This window comes from Cyprinodon variegatus, unplaced genomic scaffold (genome assembly GCF_000732505.1).
Source record: "Cyprinodon variegatus isolate N-32 unplaced genomic scaffold, C_variegatus-1.0 Scaffold137, whole genome shotgun sequence".
Taxonomy (NCBI): Eukaryota; Metazoa; Chordata; class Actinopteri; order Cyprinodontiformes; family Cyprinodontidae; genus Cyprinodon; species Cyprinodon variegatus.
In genome coordinates this window covers 812,824-833,281 of record NW_015150590.1, presented here as the reverse complement: position 1 = coordinate 833,281, position 20,458 = coordinate 812,824, and the positions used below count along the sequence as shown (strand labels likewise).

The window sequence follows — 20,458 nt, the reverse complement described above, 5'->3', positions numbered from 1 at the left end:
CATTTGTCGCTCAGACTTTGACTAGTCCACTTAAAAACCCTCCATTATTTCCATTTGTCGCTCAGACTTTGACTAGTCCACTTAAAAACCCTCCATTATTTCTATTTGTCATGACTAGACCAATTAAAAACCCTCCATTATTTCTATTTTTCACTCATACTTTGACTAGACCAAATAAAAACCCTCCATTATTTCTATTTGTCACTCAGACTTTGACTAGACCAAATAAAAACCCTCCATTATTTCCATTTGTCACTCAGACTTTGACTAGACCACTTAAAAACCCTCCATTATTTCTATTTGTCATGACTAGACCAATTAAAAACCCTCCATTATTTCTATCTTTCACTCAGACTTTGACTTGCTAGTGTACACACTGTCACTACCCAAGTGTTAGAGAAGGTCACTTTATGATTTGTGTTTTAGGGGGATTTTAATGAGCTCACCAGCTTTGGGAAAGTTTAGTTTTTTTCCCTTACATATATTCTGCATTTTTGGATAATGGCTATTCTCCCTGGTTTGCCAGGTACCATTCTGGAGCTCTATCATTGCCTCTGTAACAGCATCTCTAAACTCCTAAAAGTCTGGGACTAGCCTCTCACATTTTCTTAGGACTTATTCTTGATAAATTTTCAACCAGAGGATCTATTCAGGCGATAGGCAGGTAAAGACTTTTCAAAATTATTCATGATTATATAGTTTGGGGGTAAACATATTTACATATTTATCAGTTTATTTTCTGACCTTAATGAATAAAACTATGTTTTGTTTTTACTCTGGTTGTTTTGTTTTTCTGAAAAATATACATGTGACAAAATGTAAAAACAGAAGCAATCTGCGTTATATTTTGTCCCACAGCACTCTATGCTATATTCAAAGATGAGTTTCAGCCACCCAGTAAGTCCCACCTGACGCCCCGCTGCTCGTTCTGTGCAGGGATGTCTAGATGTCATTTAGCTAGTTCTTATTCCACAATCCCACCCCTTCTAAACTGCAGTGGGTGATAGTAATACTTGTTCGACTCTTAAAGAGGTCTGTTACAAGCTGAAGGGCCACTTCATCTAGATCACAGCAGGTACACAAGTCTTTACAGGCCTGCTACACCAAATTGCCAACATAGCAAAGCAGAACTAGGGCACCACATGGGTTGCTACTGGTGAGATACCTGACAACAATTGCTGGTTTCTGTGGAGTCCAAGACTCCTAGCAGAATAAGAGATACTCCAGGGAGGGCAAGTAACAGCAGCAAGTACTGTAGCCCCATTTTGAAACAGGAGGGTAAAAGTGGTAAAACCAAATTCATAACCTCTGGTAATAAATTAGTCATATAAAGAATAAAATCCAATACAAAATGATACTAAGATTGATTTTTTTTTCTTTTAATTAACCAGATAAGATTCTGCTTAGAAACAAAATTCCCAAAAAATAAAGGAGCCTTGAGCAAAAATACCAGTTTATTGTACCTGAATTTACACAAGGATTTTTTAATTGTCCCTGCAATCAAAATGCTTTTATTTAACACACAAAGAAAAGATGCAACATTATGTTGTACTGTTACAGTTTTATTTCATCATCTAACATTCATCTATTATTATCTTAGTTTGATACATAGACTGAAAGAAATCACAGAATAAAACCCTCTAAATTCAGGACAGGTTATCTCTTAAATTTGCCTATTGCTGCAATTAATGTACGTCTTTGTTGCTATTTTTACAGCAAGATCACTTCAACGAGTTTATATCAGCTGAATATTTTACCAGGCTGTCTGCTTGTCTAATAGGCCCGCAGTCTACTGCTTAACAGACATACAGTTTATAGTTGGCAGGTTGCAGTAAAAGGTGTGGGAGAGGAAATACTATGATATTCCACCCAGCCAGAGAAAATACTGGTTACCCCGTCACGTTCTCTGTTACTTTAATATAACTGCAGCAATTTTTTAAAGGTGAACTGTTAAGTGGCCCCATACCCAAATCGAAGTAAGTCATAACATATCATTTATAGTGTCAGGAACAGAAAATCAAGAAGTGAGAACCGATTAGAATCAGCTTTAACCTTTCAGTTCTCATGGAATTATTCCAATGTTTTATTTTCGATTCCTAATTTCTGGGCCCAGTCCCCTAAATGAAGAAAGAAGTGGCCGAATACGAGCAAAAAGAACCCGAAGTAGTGCATATGCAACCACCTATTCCTGCAGTGTCTTTAAAAAAAATTGGATTAGCATGGATTAAATACACGACCCATGCAACACTTGCAATGAATTGTATTAATAAAAGGCTGGCTGACATGAGTATACACCACCGGACTCACAGGAAAAGGGTTTTACCTTTGACCCGCTGCACAGGTGTTGTGCTGCATTAGGTTCCCTCAGGGAATTAATTCCCCCTGCATTTGGATTGAACCTTCCTCAGAGAGAGCACAGCCTTTTTTTAATGCTCTCTTCCTTTTACATTATGTTTTAACAAATACCCGCCTCATTTCCTATGTCTTTTTGATGTAATAAAAAGTACTTAATCTCCATCTTCAAAACTATTGAATTATTTAAGCATTGATTTATTCATTGCTTATCTTTTTTAAGTCAGGATCTGTTTCATATGATGTAACCACTAACTGAACAACCAAGTAAGAATCTCATTGTCCCTCTGACCACAAAAGCAAAACATCACTACTTCCACATCTAGTTGAGTGGAACTGGGGTGCAGGGAACGACGCTGAGGATATAAATTCTGTGAAGATACTCTCCTTAGCATAACACCTGTTGCACTGCTTTTTCTAACTCCAACACTCACTCTAGCGCCGCACTGCAGTAAGAGGATGATACAGACATAAAATTGTCTAATATGGATATAAGGAAATGTGTTTTAATGTTTTTATTTACTGTTTGAAAAGCTGTACTAAACCAAAGTTAAGGTTTTCTAAGTCCAACTTTAATTCACAAAAATGTTCCACTATACCTTTAATTTTTACACAAATTTAAATGTTTCAGAAAATGTAAATATCCACAAGCTTTTTTGATAATTTCCCTTAAAAGAATCGGAATTGAGAAAGAATAGGAACCAGAATCAAGACTAGGAATAAGAACGGGAACGGAGCCGTTCAAAATCGAATAAAGCCCAAACCTAGTCTTTTTACAACATGGGTTTAAATTTTTTATTTTTTTCTTACAGTGTCCTGTCTTGCAATGTGGCAATAAGAATAATTATCTTGATGCCAAAAAGAGCCCAACAGATTTTGCTTTCACAAGTGGAGCAGTACGGCTATCGCCATAGTGTTCCGCTTGATTTATGCATATAAATCTTTATAATAATTCATGCAGGGATTATTACAGATTGTATGGACACTGCAATGTAAGTAGAACAGGACAGGAAAAACAGAAAAAAAGGAGAAAAGATGAAAGAGATAAAAGGGGAGATAACGATAAAAACCTCTTCAGTCTGCTTCATCAACTGCAAAGAGAAGTTAAAAAAACAGCACAACCAATGGATATAGTATAAGATATACAATAAATTACCACCTTGATACTATCGCTGAAGTATAAGTAGTATTATTTAATCTGACATGTACTCTGTGTTACCTGAAGATAAGAATATGGGCTTTCTGTATGGAAGTGAATCTCTAAGTACCTGTAGTTGTTTGTGAGGGTGCACTTGTGGATGTAAAGTTTATCCAAAGGAAAAATGCCCAATAGTGGTTGTGAACAGCCAAAGACTCCAGAGCACTGAGCTGAGCGCGGGGGGACCCAAAGCCCCAGACGCCCAAAGGGACCCCAAGAGCAAAGGGACCAAGGAGGGGCCAACCCAGGAAATCCAACCCCCACCAAGGGAGGAGGAGAGACGGCCCCCGAGGAAATCCCCCAGCCAGGAGCCCCCAGGAGCCGCGGGGACGAGTCCGTGGGCTCCGCAGGCAACCAACCACCCCAATGTCTGGCCAGGACCCAGCGGGCCAGGCCCCGTGGAGCAGCCACCAGGAATAAGCCATTACCCGCCCGGGCATCCACCCCCAAACACAGAGCACCACCAGTGCACCGGTGAGCCCAGGCGCCAGCCAACGGAGGGATAGCAGGACGGGGGGAATGGGCTCCGCACTTAGCGGAGACTAGAGATGTGCTTGGGAGAGGGAGCTGTTCAGACCCCAACCTGACAAATACAAGAAAACCTTCACAACCTAGTGCTCCCACTTGCAACACACAGTCTCTGTGAAAGGAAAAAAAAAAATGCGGACGCACATACACATGACCTAATAAGTGAACCTACAACCTGAAAGGGGGGGAAGGGAGCGGTGTCACGGCCACACTAACCCATCTAGTTCCTGCTTTTTTTTTTTTTTTTTTTTTTTACAATTAAAATTACTGTTTATAACCAAAGTGTAACATTTTGCACTCCAAATCCGTTCATTTAATATTAGAAAGCAAATTTACTTAAACAAATGCAGGTCCATTTATCTGTCTCAGACTAAGACAGAAAATCATGTTTTTAGGACTTGTACTCAGTTTACTTCTAATCCAAAATGTACTGACGTAGGCTCGGTGAAAAATCTCTGCTTCAAATGCCTCCAAAATGATTTGGGTACAAAATGAGCCAAGTTTGAAGAGTACGAAAAATATAAAGCAAAAAGACCACCACCCTGGTTTATGTTGGTAAATAAAAGATTTAACATCAATTTTAATGAACTAACACTGTTAATTAATTCCTTACTTTAGTTGAACAGGGTATCTTCAATTCTACTTGGCTTGTTTATGAACTTATTTGGCTGAATTATTTTACAACAGCCTTATAACCAACACTATGTTCCGTGGAGGTTTTTGCATTTGAAATACGAATACATTTCTTTTACCAGATGTTGAGATGTGCTTTCATGTTAAAATGAAGACGTTATTCAGCATTAAGGAAGCACATATGGTTTCCAAATGGACATCATTCTAAAGTCTAACAAGTTTAATTGTGAAATAATTCAATAACAAATTATCTACAACTTTTTGAGGAAAACTCAACTGTAATATTTTAATATTTTGTAAAGTATTTTGGATCAGAAACAAATTGTCTATGTTTTTCTATAAGAAAGAAGAATAATGAGCTCTAAATTGTGAGGCTCAAATGAACAAAAAATTAAGAAAAATTGACTTAGTGAAATTAGAAATCAAAAAGAATGTTTCCTAATGTTACTTTTAATTCTAGCTTTTTATAATATAGTACAGTATGTCTAACAGATGATGTCAACACCTATGGAGCCTTGGCTTGTTTTAAAAATCGAAAAAAGAGTGTTTAGAAAAAAAGAAGAAAGAATAAAGCAGTGTAGCAGAACACAGTGGGCTATTGGCTAATCCCTCAGGAATAATGGTCATCTAAATCACATGTCTTCAGTTGAATCACCTTTGCTTTAGAGTAAACCAAGTCTAATACCCTCTGGAATGCATTGCTAGTTCTATGCAGGCGATACACATTGAGGTAGATAATTATAGTGTTAATTAAGGAAAGCAGGAAAAAGAGACCAAATGCATCACAGCCCACAAAAAGACCTGATAAATAAGGATAAAACAAAAAAAAAATGAACCAGATTAGAGACTGCTACAAACCCTAAAGGCACCCCGGCTCTCCTTATCTAGTCAACATGATCGAAGTAAACCATAACGCTATAGCAGCATGTTTGCCTATCAGGCCTGTCAACATAGGTTTGAATGAAAACTTATCTGTCCTTAAGACAACAAAATGTAATTCTCACTCTCTAGGTCAAAACACAGCAAGAAAGAGTTTTCTTCTCTCAAAGGAAATTAGAAAAAAAAAATAGATAAAAGAATTACAATTCACAAAAAAATAGAGCAGCACAGCATAGTATGAAACTTATGCTGGTTTCACCAAAACCTTCAAATAAACAGGCACCTTGCTATTGTCTATTCAGCTGCCAAGACCTGAGGGTGAAAAACCCCAAGCCTGCAGTAAGGCCATAGTTTTCTTGTCAGAGCCCAAGTGATGCAACTGCAAGAAACTAACCCACCCTACATCATCTTGATATGCTCTGGCTAATGCTTAAGCCTCTTCATTGTGTCTCTGACAGTTCTAATTAAAATGGAGTTATATTTTGATTAAGGATGGCAATAAGGCAATTTCAGCATGACGCTCTGCAAACAAAATTGCTTCCCTAACCTTTCAAAGAAAAAAATGAAAAATACATCAATGAATAAACAACAAAAAATTGAGATCTACTGATATGGGTATATTTCTGTCGTTTATTGGTGGGTTTTTGTTTTCTGTTTGGCCCTGATTTAGATTTAGACCGATTACATAGGAAAAAGAAAAAAAATGCTGCAGGAGGTGTGGCAGAGACGGTAGCTCTGAGTCAGTAAAAGGAAGCAATAATTACAGGATCCCTACTGTTGTGTCTTTTATCTTTATCTGCATTTTATTAAAAGCATAAATTGAAACGCTCATCAAAGGGTATGTTATCAATGTTTGTATAGACGAGTTATAGGAATGATTAGTTTAGATTGAATACATAGGTAAAAAAAGAAAGAAAAAACTATTTTGCGTTTGATGTGCCAATCATTTTTCACAACCAATTTTGAGAAAACTGTTAGATCTCTAATTAAAAGTCATAAATAAAACCAGGGAAAATGGCTGCAGGTTATTACATCAAATTGGCTGTTTATAAATGGTGTCAGAAAAAGATTTAATATGCAATTTTCTCTCAGATGATTGCTCATTGTGTATGATCTTTTTTTTTTTTTTTGGCCACACCCACTGGTCCCTGGAACAGAGTCGACCCAAGCCACAGACTAATTAAACTGCAGCCATCAGGGCGCGCCACCAAAAAGGCCAGTGTTGTCTCGCACAGACTACTGGTCTTAAAACGTCAGACCTGTGATTGCATTTGTCAGGAATGAGACCCTACTTTTCAATTTCATTTGAAAGGTTTGTAAAGAATAGAGTGGTAAACACACACAGCCTGCAAAGGACACTGAGTCATTTCAGAGAGGATCAATGGTGCTCATGTTGGCTTAATTTGAAAGGCTCAAGCAAGGCTAGCACTCCACTTTCCAAGTTTGCACACTAGTCTATTCAATTCCTCAATTCATTTCCAAGTATTTCATAACCATGTACCTCAACCATTTTGTCATTATTTTTCTGTGAAGTATTTTAATGAATTAAGGGCAGTTTGACACTTGCCCACGTGTGTTACATGAATAAAATGTATTTAGCTTTTTACCAAAAATTATTTAGAATATATTAGAATTCAGTGAAAATGTGTCTGGCCTAGATTTGTGAAAAAATATTCCTGGAATGTTGCAATTTTCGAGTACTGTGTCTTGATTGGCCAGTATCCAGCACAATTAGCACGGGAAGCATTTATACAGAAGCATTGAGATTACATTGAGAATTTAAGCATTATAAAGAGAAAGTACACCCACTTTGTGGTGGCCTAGTGGTTACAGCAGTGTGCTTGTGCTCTGACAAGGTTGCAAGTACCCGGTTTGATCCCACAGCCTGCGATCCTCTGATTTCTCCACAGGTTCCGCACAATGGCAGCCTACTGCTCCCCAAGGGGATTGGGTTAAAATGCAGAAGTGAGTTTCTCCATTGTTTCTCCATTGTAAGATCAATGGTGTTCAATTTCTATTATTATTATTATTTCAACCATCCAACACTAAAATTATCTTCTTTAGTAGGGATGTACAGCAATTTAATGTGGATTGGGGCTGCAACTAATAACTAATTTGCTAATTGATTAATCAGTTTTTCAATTTATCAATGAATAATTGAATGGATAAAGATTTCTGAAAGAAGAATTTACCCAAGTGACCCGTTGAGTACTTGTGCATAGAGCCTATTTACGGACAAAAAAAGGTTTTTCATTTTGAATGTAAGATGTATATTTTTTTTATTTCCGTATGATAACTACTTTGAGTGGGTTACTCTTTCAGCCAAAGCCATGTTTTAGAGTCTGTATACACAAGTTAATGATTAATCAATTACTAAAGTAGCTCATGATCATTTCCATAATCGATTGATCAAGATTAATTATTTTAGCCCTAATCTTGATATCTGAGTGACGTACCATGCAACATGATCTTATTCAATGATGCCGATTTGACTGACTTCAACTTAGACAACTTTTATTGTCATTTTGCATTCACATGCTGTACGCAAAACAAAATTTTGTTTTGTACAGCTCTCATGACATTTCAATTTCTTAAAGTGCAGCAGTGATAAATTGTAAACAGTGTGGGAGAAAATTAAATGTATATGGTGCAAGTTTGCAGTGTTTTGGTTTAGTGTTGTCAGTTTGTTGACAACAACTGACATTCCTAATATTTTAATATACATTAGAGTCTATCATTTCATTATCTGAAAGTGACTGAGGTTTCAGGTTTTATGTGTTTTGTTTTTAAAGCAGATATTTCTACATTTTTTTCTTATACTGGCGAAATTCTATAAACATGAAAAATAACTGATAAACTTGTATAGGATTCTGTAGTGGACAATTCTTTCTAAGGTCTTCCTTTTGTTTATATCAATATCAAAGCTACATCATATCGTCTGAAATTAAGGATTACGATTAAGACATATTGTCTATCATGTTAATACAATCAGGGCAAAATGAAAGAGCTTGTAAAAAGCAGCTGAATTATGCTCTGGGTTTAGGGCTGAAACAATTAATTGTATTAATCCTCATTAATCAATTATTGAAATAATCGTCTACTAATTCAGTAATCGATTAATCATTAACTGGAGTGTAGAGACTGTAAAACATGCCTTTAGCTGACAGAGCAACCCACTTATAGCAGTAATTATACCAAGGTTGTGAAAAAATACATAAAAATTTTGCATTTAAGAATCAAAAAAAGTGTTTGCCTTTCAATATACTCTATCCAGAACTCATGAAGTGGACATTTTTTTTTGTTCTACCTGGTTTACTTCCGTGAAAAATCTTTGAACCTTTGGCTATCCGATTACTAATCGATTAATCCAAAAAAATAATCGATTTGCAAAATAATCGTAAGTTGCAGCCCTAGCTGGGTTATCACCAGGATAAATAAAAAAAATCTTTTTTCTTTAGTACTTTTCTGCATGCTGGGAAGTGGCATTTATGTGTGAAAAGTGGCATTCTGCAACCACACCAGCGCATCAATGCTGCATTTTATCGACCATCGGTATGTTCATAGGCTGCCCAGTGGGGCAGTGGGTAGCACTGCTGCCTTACCGGCGTCTTTCAGCATGTTTGCATGTTCTCCCTGTGCATGTGTGGGTTCTCTCCAGGTACTCCAGCTTCCCAACTTTCTGTGCTGCTGTAACACATTTTATCGTAGAGGCCTGCTACTCTGAAATATGCTGCCAGGAGTCCTGAAGTACATTAAAACTTATAACTGCGAGGGGTGTCATCATTTTTTATCAACACTGCATAGGTTATCGGAGTACCTACCTGATATAATCTGTTATAATCAATTTGACCAAATTACATGTATTGGATAAATAGTCTGTCTCAATCATAATATAAGCGGAAAGATTTAGCATTGAAGATTTACTCTAGTATGTGCATTAAAATTGTCTCTCTGGGCTAATTTGCTATAGATATCTTTGGAACATTAGAGACAAGTACAAGGCCAGAGAATGGGATCTTTTTTTCTTTGACGAACACCCACCGATGGAAGGGCACCAAATCCAACACTGCCCAAGACCCAAAGAAATACTGCATCACCCCTGCCTCAACATAAAAGGAATAGTGTTCAGAAATAGTTTGGTGCAAAAAAACAAAACATACAAACAAAAACAGAGCATGGCAGGTGCCTTTGCACTTGAACACCCAAAGACCTCCCTTTGATGAAGTAAAGCAATCTTCCAAGAAAACCATCCACATTTCTGACAAATTATTATTTATATGATGGGTGAAATGATCACATTAAAATTGCATATTAAATCACGGGGTGACGACGTGCTCAATCCCTACAGATCACCACCTCCCCCCTTTTTTTTCTCCCCCTCCATGTTTCATTAGTGATTCTCGACAGATTTTCTGCTTGGGTGAAAATTTCAACCCCTGCAAAGACAACTGCGACGCCAGGCTGTCCATGGAGAGGTGCAGGCGGCTTAGTCATGCACGGCTCTGTTTTTATTTTCATTGAAGAAAAAAAAAAATGCCATGCGAAGTGAATGAAAAACACCACTCTGTCTCATGTTTTGTATTTCTGTCACTGTCCTTCCAGTAGACCAATATAACGCGCTGTAGTCATAAAAGTTGCTGCTGGCTATACAGTCTGGATAAATAGAGGAGCAACAAACTGCATGCGTGGCTGTCTCTAAGCCCACAAGCTTATTTGCAATATTTTTTTTGTTTTTTGGAAAGTTCCGTCTTAAATTGAATGCGGATTTATACATTTTCATGTATAGAAAAATAAATAAATCAATGCAAGTTAGGTAACTTAAAAGCAGCCAAACCTGACTCAAGTTCAATGGAGTATATTTATATATTTTTTATTTATTAAATCAGGTATTACTTACTGAATCTCGTCCTTGTGGCCCCCGTTTGCATTTCTGTCCTTATGTGAAGCAGCAGCACCGGGTTTAGTCCCGTCTTCACTAGTTTGAACCAATCCACTTCATGTCAGGAACCGAGCGCGTGAGCGCGTAAAAAGCGAGAAATGCGTAAAAAGCAAGAAATGCTGATTGTTTCTTTGAAGAACAGGTGGGGAAGATAGAAGTCCAGGTCCGGAGGAACACGAGGTCCTATCCCGGTCAGCCGACACCGGGAGGAGGAGGAGGAAGGGGGGGGTTTACTGTGGGTCTACTGTGGGTTTACTCCGTGGCAGCTCCGGTTCGCTGCTGCCGCTAGCGGGTTAACGTCAGCCTCGCTCAAGTGTTCGGCGTCGCTGACAGCAAGAGAAAGAAAGAGAGAGGAGGGGAAAAGACGGAGAGAAGAAATCTAGCTTCTCCCCTTGTCTGTGAAATGCACCCTTTTTAAGTTAATTAGCGAACAGGAGCAGCGAAAGGCATGGAGTTGGTGCGTCTGTCCTTCCTTCCCAGTCACGCTTCTCTCTGCCTCCGTGCTGAAAACACGCACAGGTCGCTCGGTCGGCCAAGCAGTGGGATTTTTTCTTCTTCTTCTTCTCTGCGTGTCTATTTATTACCATTATCACGAAAACGCGAATATTTTACTTATTTTTTTCTGTGCTAACCACAAATCATAAAACTGAAAGAGACGGAAGGTGATTATGACCCAAGACAGGGGCGCATTATGAAACAATAGACCCCTGGGCACAGACACCACCCCCAACACACTAATCCCATTACAGTTTAAAAAGCTCTTGTGAACCACTGCCTAGTTTTAATTTTAGTGTGTCTCATTATTTTTTAATCAATGCAAAAAAAAAAAAAAAAAAGAATCCATCAATAACTCAACTTTATTATGGTGTTTAATGCTCTAAACCAGTGTATACCAACCTTTTTTTACTTGTGTACAGCTCTGTGTATTTTGTCTTACCATTAGTGTCCCTCTGAGTCAAAAGTATTGATGACTGTCCATAAGTGGAACGTACAATAACTGAGTATGCAACAAAAACTATTTTACTTATCGTTTTAGACTGAGCATATAATTCCTAAGCACTTTATTCTTTCCATCTCAAATTGAAAAATAAAAAATAAAAAAAATATTTATTATAAACATGTTTTTATGAAACTGGAGCTCCTCTGAGTAACTCCCTTTTAATCACTTAAAGTTGTAGGGAAGTCATATTAAATTTCTAATTATCCTACCTTAAACATGTATACAGATGTACTCTTTATCAGACCATATTGTCCCAAAAGTTTGAAAATTTCTATTTAAAAAAATCCTGTCTTGAAACCGGGGGGTTCGTTATCTTATACAGGCCAGTTAGTTATATGTCAGCTTGTACACCTAAATTCGGCCAATCATATATTAACAGTCATCTGTCAATCTAATTTTTTCGGTCATAGCATCTTGATTTAAATTTTGTAGCTATTATACGTAACGGTTGAAATAAGAAATACGAATCTTTTCCTTTACCACTGAGTTACCAGTGTTCACGGGGATGGACGTCTGTGTCTTCAGCAGACATAGAGCAGAACTGGCAGTGTTGCGAGGCGAGGGCTCAAACATGTACGGCTGGAAGCCTTCTACACCAAACCAAGCTTCTGCCACCCTGGCGTCCTCTTCCAACAACTTCGTCCCCACTTTAATCCTTTAGATAAAAAATTTATGACGGAGGAGACTCATCCATGACCACCAACGCTAAGTTATCCTCCTCTTGCATGTTTCCGCTGTCTATAGCTTTCCTTGACAGTGTCTTTTCTAAGTGCTACTTGGTCCCAATGTAGTTTCCCATTGGGAACCTACTAGGACTAAGTTGCTAACTGGTTAGCAAGATGCTTCGGAGACACCGGCCACAACCACAAAGGCTTGCAAACCTTCTGCCATGACGATCCCGCCCCCTTGATAATCGACCAATCACATTCACTTTATTCACTCGTGTAAAATTGAGCACCACTGAGGAAAATTCAGAACTGCAACTGTTGGAACAGCCGCTTCCCTAAGACTTTAAACTTGATGAATTGGGAACAAAATACAGAACAAAAATTATATTCAGCCTAAGCTTGCTTGGATGAGCTCCAATAGCGCATTGTGAAAAACAGCTGATACCAGGCTGTTCTCTACATCCAGTCTGTTCCTCTGTTGGGTTCAGATGTGTTTCAAAGCTGAAGGTGAACTCAAACATAAAAGAAAAATTACTTTAATTAAATTTTTCAATCAGGTACTCACAAAGGAAATCCGATCCCAACTCTATTTTATTTTACAACCTAAAAAATAAAATATTTTCATGCATACCTTGCAATGCACTCACAGACCCGGTTTAAAATTACTGTTGTAAACTTTCATTATATGAATGGAGCCAACTAGTTCTATTGTAAAAAAAAAAAAATAAAATAATCCAGCAAAATCCATCCATAGCATTAAAGCAAAGCAAACCAATGGTAATGATTGATGATTGATTATTCCGTCCATTAATTTTTCAATTAATAGATGAATAATCAGATTGCAAAAGGTTCTTTAAAAAAGACTTTCTGCAAAAAAAAAACAAGTGAAAAAAAAAACTTTTCCACTTGAGGAGTTCGGGATAGAGCATAGTGAAAACGCAAAAATATTTTTATGTTAAATGCTAAATATTTGCAGATTTGTTTTTAACGATTTTGGTATAATTGCTGCTCTAAGTGGGTTGCTCTCTCACCTAAAGGCATGTTTTAGAGTCTCTACCCTCCAGTTAACAATCGATTACTAAATTAGTTGCCTGATTATTTCAATAATTGATTAATCACGATTCACTCGATTAATTGCTTCAGCCGTAGTTTGGAGGAATCTGTCATTTATTGAGTTCCTGTAGCGACTTTAAAAAAGAGATTAACAGCAAATCTAGCGAGTTTTATCTGTGTTGTTAGAGAGTCTGGTCATAAAGAAAAAAGCACTGGTTGCCATGAGTTTACCATCTTCAGTGAGCAGTGAGTGAGGGAGTGAGCCCCTCCCTCCTCCATAGTACTGACAGGTGGTAAGACCCACCCTTGAATCGTGCCCACAGTCAGAGAGAGAAGACTTTTTACTATGTTGTTGGAGACTTTGGCGACAACATAAAAGCACTGATCGCTCTGAGTTTTCTTTCTTCTACAAGCTCTGATGTCGCTGCAGTCAGACAAAGAAAATCCACTTCCCTCTGTTTCCATATTTGAAATAAGTCACACGAGTACAACCTCTGTTACCCCCTTAAGTGGGACGTAAACATAATATTTGTCATAATATTTTTTCTTTGAAGCTCTAAAATTAGTTTGTTTTTTTTTTATCTTTTTTTTTTTATTGGGTTTGTTGCTTTTGTTTTTGTTTAGGTTAAATTTTTTTGGATTTTTTTGGTTTTTTTTGGATTAATCTTTATTTTTAAATGAATTTATACTGTTTTTAATCACTTTCTGTCAGGTGAATGTTGATATTCCCATCTCCTACAGCAGTATCATAGCATTGAACAAATATGTATATTAGGTGAGGATTTCACTTAGGAACTTCTAGTGAGTTTAAGGATAACCAATATGGATTTTCCTTGCTGAAGAGTTTGCAGCAGTGTTCAGATGACTCGGTTTACTTGCACACCTCCAGCGAGTCAAACTTGAGGAAGATACAGCTGAGCCAAATGCGAGGCATACACTGCCTGAATCCCTTATCCAACCTACAGCAAAATTCACCGCATTAAATGCTTAAATGCTCACTAGACTATGTTACATGTAATGTCAGTCTTTAGTTTGACTTTCAAGGTAGAAAAGGAGAAAGGGAAAATAAAGGGATTTATGTTCCATTTTTTGTACGGTGCGGTGATTAATAAGTGATTAATAAAGTATATAAGCCTATTCTACTTGGGTCTATTATTTGTACTTTATTTGGCTTATTTTCGGCTATTTATCATTACTGCTTGAAACTCTTGAATATGCATGTATGTACTGGAGGTATGACTGAACACTCCCACAGGAGTGAAGGGGGAGCAGGAAACAGATATTAAAGGGCTTAATATCCTCATTTTACTTGTTTACAGAAATTTACAAACAAAAGCTTTGATGTACAATGTAGCTGAATAAATTAGTGAGATTTGAGTGTTGTTTTTTGACATTTTATCTGTATTATTCAAGAAAAAATAGGCCTTTACCTGCAATGAAAAAAATAAGATGATACCTCATAGTTTAAGAACATTTGTATAAAAAGGTTTGTTAAAAGATAATTTGAGAAGAAAAACACTACATGGTAATGCACAGGTGAACAATCCATGTATAAATTACTAAGGGGTGAATTTACACAGAGATGTCTTAGGCCATTTTGTGCCCAGCTTCTATGTGTTGAATATTAAGCATTTTGATGTGTTTGTTTTTTTATCTTTTAGTTAATTTTCTTATCTGGTATTGAGACGTATTTTATTTTCCTGTATCCCTGTGTGTATTTCCTGTATTTTTTTTTGTTCATCTTTTTATTCGGTCTTATCTTTTATTTTATCACTAAAACATAAATTATAATAAATGACAAAAATCAATAAATAAATGAGTGTTGTTTTTTTCTGTACACCACTGTGGCTTTTGAATCTTCCCTAAACTCTTTTCATGTCCTTTTTATTTAACTGTTTTTCATTTCTCTCAATATCCCATTACTCTTCTTTCTGCATTTGCAGTTCTCCTTTTTATGTCTTATATAGTATGTCATTTTTTTTGTGCAGAATTTTGATTTTGAATAAATATATTATTATTATTATTATTATTATTATTATTATTATTATTATTATTATTATTAGAAATCATTGAAAAAAAGAGTTATTGTATTAGAAAGTAATTCATTTAAAAAAGCCAAACATATTTGCAAATATATATGGCTCTGTGTGCAATGTCAATGCATCAATGCCAATTTTTTATTTATCAAGACTAATAAACTGCTTTTCATTAATATTCTTAATCAAACAAATAAACATTTGTACTTTTTTGATTAATATAGAGAAGAGAACACCCATAAAATCAGTTAGGTTGGATGATGGATCAGGTAAAAAGGCGTTTGGCCAGTGTAGTTCCAAAGCTTGGTATGGCCCAGTTGCTTTTAAATGTAAGTGTCCTTTAGGCTTATTCATTAATCTCTATTGTTTTAGGTCAAAGAGAAAACTGAAGGCTGTGACAAAAATTTCCTTAATGACCTTGTTCTTAGAGTTAAACTGCACCTTCTGTTCTTCCTAAGAAGCCCCTCTGGCAGTTGACCCTCATATCTCACCCAGGGAGCCTCTGAAAGGAGCAAAGACATGAATCATCACTGGTAACAGAACATTTATAAATATTGCCCTATTATTCCTATTTTCTTCCTCACCAAATTAAAGGCATCTGGTAGCCTTTATTTTTTCCACTCCTGCTCTCCTTGCTCAGGACATTAATATAATTCATAATTTAAAGATATTTGCCAGGTCCCTGCTTATTTCAATAGGAGGTAATATTGTTCTTTAAGGCAGGAGTCTGCATGGAAGGCGAGACATATTCCCCAATGCTCACTGACACAGAGGCAGATTATCATGCATATTTAATTATTATAAGTAAAAAAAACAAAAAAAAACACATGCTCTACAGTCAAGGACAGTTTTTAAACTAGCAAATTTAAAAGTGAAGTTTTGTAATGGGGACAGAGAACGGGCTGTGCTTACAGGTGCAGTCTGGTTGTTAGTGCCTGGGCACTCAAGGGATTTGGTTGAATGCGCAGGGCAAGGATGATATGACCCCCAGTAATGAGGACCTGAATAACTTCAGGATTTTGACACTTCACCCGCCTCGCTTCCTAACCTTACTCTGATCAATCGTTAGTTTGGCAGAACCCCCTACCGAACTGCAGCCTGGCTATCTCTCCACCTTATCTAATAACTGGTGCAAATTATGTTTACACAAGGTTCACCCTGCAATAGATGTCCCTGCAACTGGGCCATCCTCTGTTCACCGCACACAAACACACACATGGACCTGTGTGTTTGTACTTCATTTAGCAATAATGAGTTGCTATGCAACCTCAAAGTGATTGAAAAGGATTTCTGTTCCTGTTGGCGTTCAAATGATAACTCTGGTCAAAGCACAATGTTTCTGGAGCAGGATCTTGTCAGACAAATAAGAGACCCATCCAGCATTATTACACTCACAGGGTGGCCATTGTTTTGATACAGCAACCATCAATATGTAGGTGCCAGACAGAGAAATTGGTACATATGCTCGGCAAAGCTGCAGCAAATCTCTGGTGGCCAACAACAGACCTGCTTTTCAGCTAAAGACCTCTCCTGTGGACAGTGTGGAGACTCATAAACAACCTTTCTGTCTCAAGGTCAGAGACAATGTTTATTGAGGGTTTTTTTTGCCTTTAGAAGTTGCTAAAAACTCCTCAGAGGGCAACTATGCTTTTTCATTGTCAGATTTTCTAAACAGAGGACCGCATTTCCAGAGTTCAGCCAGTCGATACCAAACCTCATGGGTCTGATAAAAAAAAACATTCTCTATAAAGAAAGCGTGTAAATTTATCAGCAAATTATTTGCAATAATAAAGAGTTGATAGGCATCAATAGGCATAGGATTATGACCTGCTATCTAATAATGTGACCATTACCTCCTTTAGGCCTCAGTACAGATACCTTAATGTGTCCTTTGGCTTCTGGTCCCAAGATTTTAGAAAAAAAACTGCCTAAAATTAGAGGCAGCTGGACTTTTGCTTTATTTTTATGAAAAAAAGCGTTTGACACCTTCCTCTTTGTCCATTCTGGAGGCTTGCACTATTTTGTGTTTGTCATTACTCAGATGCCTTAGAATTTGCAAAGGCAGGGTAAACCCTTAAGGTCCTGACATTTTTGCTGTGGGCCTTTATGGGCTTGACTTATTTAAATAGTCATTTGCTGCACTGTTATTTTTTTTATCTAGATTATATTTATATTAAGAATAGAATAGAATTCAACTTTATTGTCATTACACTGTCACAAATACAAAGCAACGAAATGTAGTTTGCATCTATCCAGAAGTGCTATACAGGATATAAATATTTAATGTGTACAAAGGATGTAAATAGATATATATCAACTTAATATTTCCACTTTTAATCTCTAAGAAAAAAAATTGCCTGATTGAGAAAAAACCCCACCCAATCCAGCTGGTAATCTTTTTGTAAATTTAAAGAGGGAGCATTTGCTACATTTCCCTAATAAAGATTTATCTAACATCGATTAAAACATAAAAATACTTTAATTAATGATTATATAAAACAATAAATAAAGTAAAAAACATATTGCAGGCTTAGTTTGTTGTATATCACATTAAGACAGACAGGCTCATCATTTACTGCTGAAATTTAGATGAAAAAAACTTTTTACAACAACAATAAAACCAGAGTAATTTAAATAGTTTAGCATTTCTGTTTCTCCCCAAAAATTCATCACAAAATGCAATTATTTTTTAATCTATCATACTTAGATTTAGTTAACTCACTAATAACAATAATCTTTAGCACTTAGCAAAGCCTCCTTTAGCTGGTCAAAGTGCATTCCTGAGGAATCTTGGCCCAGTCTTCATTGCTGAAGGTTCATTCATGTTCTCAGATTTGCATCAGGAATCCATTATGGTTACTGTACTATCTAACTTCTTGAGAAACCAAGCCTTGGCAGACCTTTACATATACTTGGGTCATTTTTTTAGTTTGAAGGCCAAAATGACCAGCCAAGTTTCAATTTCATTACACAAAAATAGAGATTTCTCCTCGGATTCCTTGATAATTCAGTTCATCCTGCAGATTTACCATTGCCAAGGGAGCCGAAATGTTCCCTAATCATCAGTGAACCTCTGCTATGCTTTATCACAGGTATGCTGTTCTTTTCAACTTCTACTCCTTCCTTTCTTCTTAAGATATTGTTGATTCAGAGAGAAATATATTAATTATGATTTATTTTCACAATGAAAAGAACACTACAACGATTTTGATTTATTTATTTAGTTGTGAGTAAAGTGGAGCTGATTTTACTTGTGCTTTTTGGTTAGTCGTGGTGTGTGTCCTGTATTGAGCTCCTCAGCATTGACTTTTTCCTTATCTCAAGATTGAAACCTCAGTGGTCTATGCCACCAATTCTTGCTTGAAGTTTTCTTCAGTCAGAGGAGGGTTTTTGACCTCCTTCCTCCTCAGAAATATGCTTCAAGTTGTTGATAGTTTCCTGTGTCTATAAGGCCCAGGTTACATTCACTTTAAACGTGAACTTTATTTCCAACTGTATCTCATGGAATTTTAACTTCTTTTGCTATGTTTTTGTATCCTTTGTCTTGTTTGTAAAACAATACCATCAACTGTCCTGGTGTCTGAGCTTTTCTATCTTTAGCAGCACAGACGGATCGTGTGAAACCACAATGGATGTGCAAACATTTGCTCTTATAAATTACTCGGCTTAGAGGTTGAGTAACTTTGAGATTGCAGTAGTCAATGAAAGCCTTTTTTAGGCTTTCAATGACTTTTTTGGAAAATAACTTTCACTCAGCTACTTACTGAATTTTCTTTCTGCAAACACTGGAAAAATGTAAAAGTTTCCTCATAAATCTAATCTGCTGTGGTTGCTTAAATCATTTTCTGTGCAAATGGGTACTAAAGATGAAGTTAGAAGAAAACTAAGATGAGAGACATTAACGCCAACTACTCCACTTGTTAATAGCCAAAAGGATAGGTTTATACGGCGAGGGAATAGATGAGTCAGAATTCCAATTAAAACCTCCCCATTTTTTTTAAAGGTTTACTGGTCTCTTGGGATGCTAAGGAAACAAGCTTTTCAGCCTAATCCTAAGTTCTAATTTCTAACATTAACCTTAGAAAATAAAGTTTGGACAAAACGGAAAAGAGAATAAAAAAGGTTTGGAACAAACTTTGATCCCTTTGCTTCTAACATCAAAACAACCAGAGGTAGAGCTATATAAGTAAAGTGTCTTTTTATGGCGCTGTTCCCAGAATCAACCTTCATGTCAGCTATAGTGGTTCGATTAGTTGCATGTCCATCTTGGCTAAAAAGGGCTGTACCTGTAACAACCAGTAACACTTCATTCTGCAACGGGTCAGTTCAAAGATACAAATGGTGGTTGTCTGTAAGCCCCAAGAATTCAGACTCCTTTGGGCTCCTAATTCTGCATTATTGAATCTCCATGTCTGATTAGTTCACATGTTCTTAAACCTCTAACATTACTGTTAGAGAATTAATTCCCAATAGAGCACTTGAACAAAATTCCTACTCCAGAACGCTTCTCGTTTATAATGTTAGGTTTAAGCTTCGCTTATCAGCAGCTCCTTCGTAATAATTTTTTTAATACTATGGAGAAATTAGGTGGGAAAAAATATTTGCACAGCAGATAATTCTAAATAAATCCTTTGTTTGGTACTTGATGGTTTAAAGGCAGATTCTGGTACTTAACTGACCAGACTCTATGTTGTATAGGAGTTATCTTAAAGATTATATAAAAACTGCATTCAAGATTAAATTACAACTAAGAATTTGCTTGTTCCACTCAACTCAAAAGACCTGTTTCCTGTGCAGCGAAATATCAGGATAAATGGTGAAAACTAAACACCAAAAAAAAAATCTGAACTATTACTCTTAAATTAGATTTTTTTCCAAGGCCACAATAGTCCCAAATTTGACCTCAGTATTTTTTTTTACTGAAGTTTTGATGATCAAAATGACTGGTGAGAGGGGTTTGGAATCCACCAAGCCTCTGAAAATGTTGAGGAAAGCCTGGCCATAATTTTTACACTTTGATCGGTCAGATGTTTTTAAAGGTCAGCCAAAGATAGGTTACTCATATTGATGTGTATAGAATACAACTAAGAGTCAGAGCCTTTGTTTTGCTGGAACTCTTTTTTGAAAGGAAAGGAAAGGAAAGGTCCATTACTATGAGGTGCCCCCAGGGAC

At 36.7% G+C, this 20,458-nt stretch overlaps 1 protein-coding gene across 4 annotated transcripts in view; it reads right to left on the bottom strand.

The window, feature by feature from the left end:
• Positions 1–11,044, bottom strand: part of LOC107085934 (receptor-type tyrosine-protein phosphatase F-like) — a 264,502-nt gene extending 253,458 nt beyond the window's left edge. For all 4 annotated transcript variants that reach the window (XM_015376596.1, XM_015376598.1, XM_015376597.1 and 1 more), the window contains exon 1: positions 10,488–11,044. The gene's annotated coding sequence lies outside the window, so the exon portion shown is untranslated. The remainder of the gene's footprint in view (positions 1–10,487) is intronic.
• Between the last annotated feature and the right edge of the window lie 9,414 nt (positions 11,045–20,458).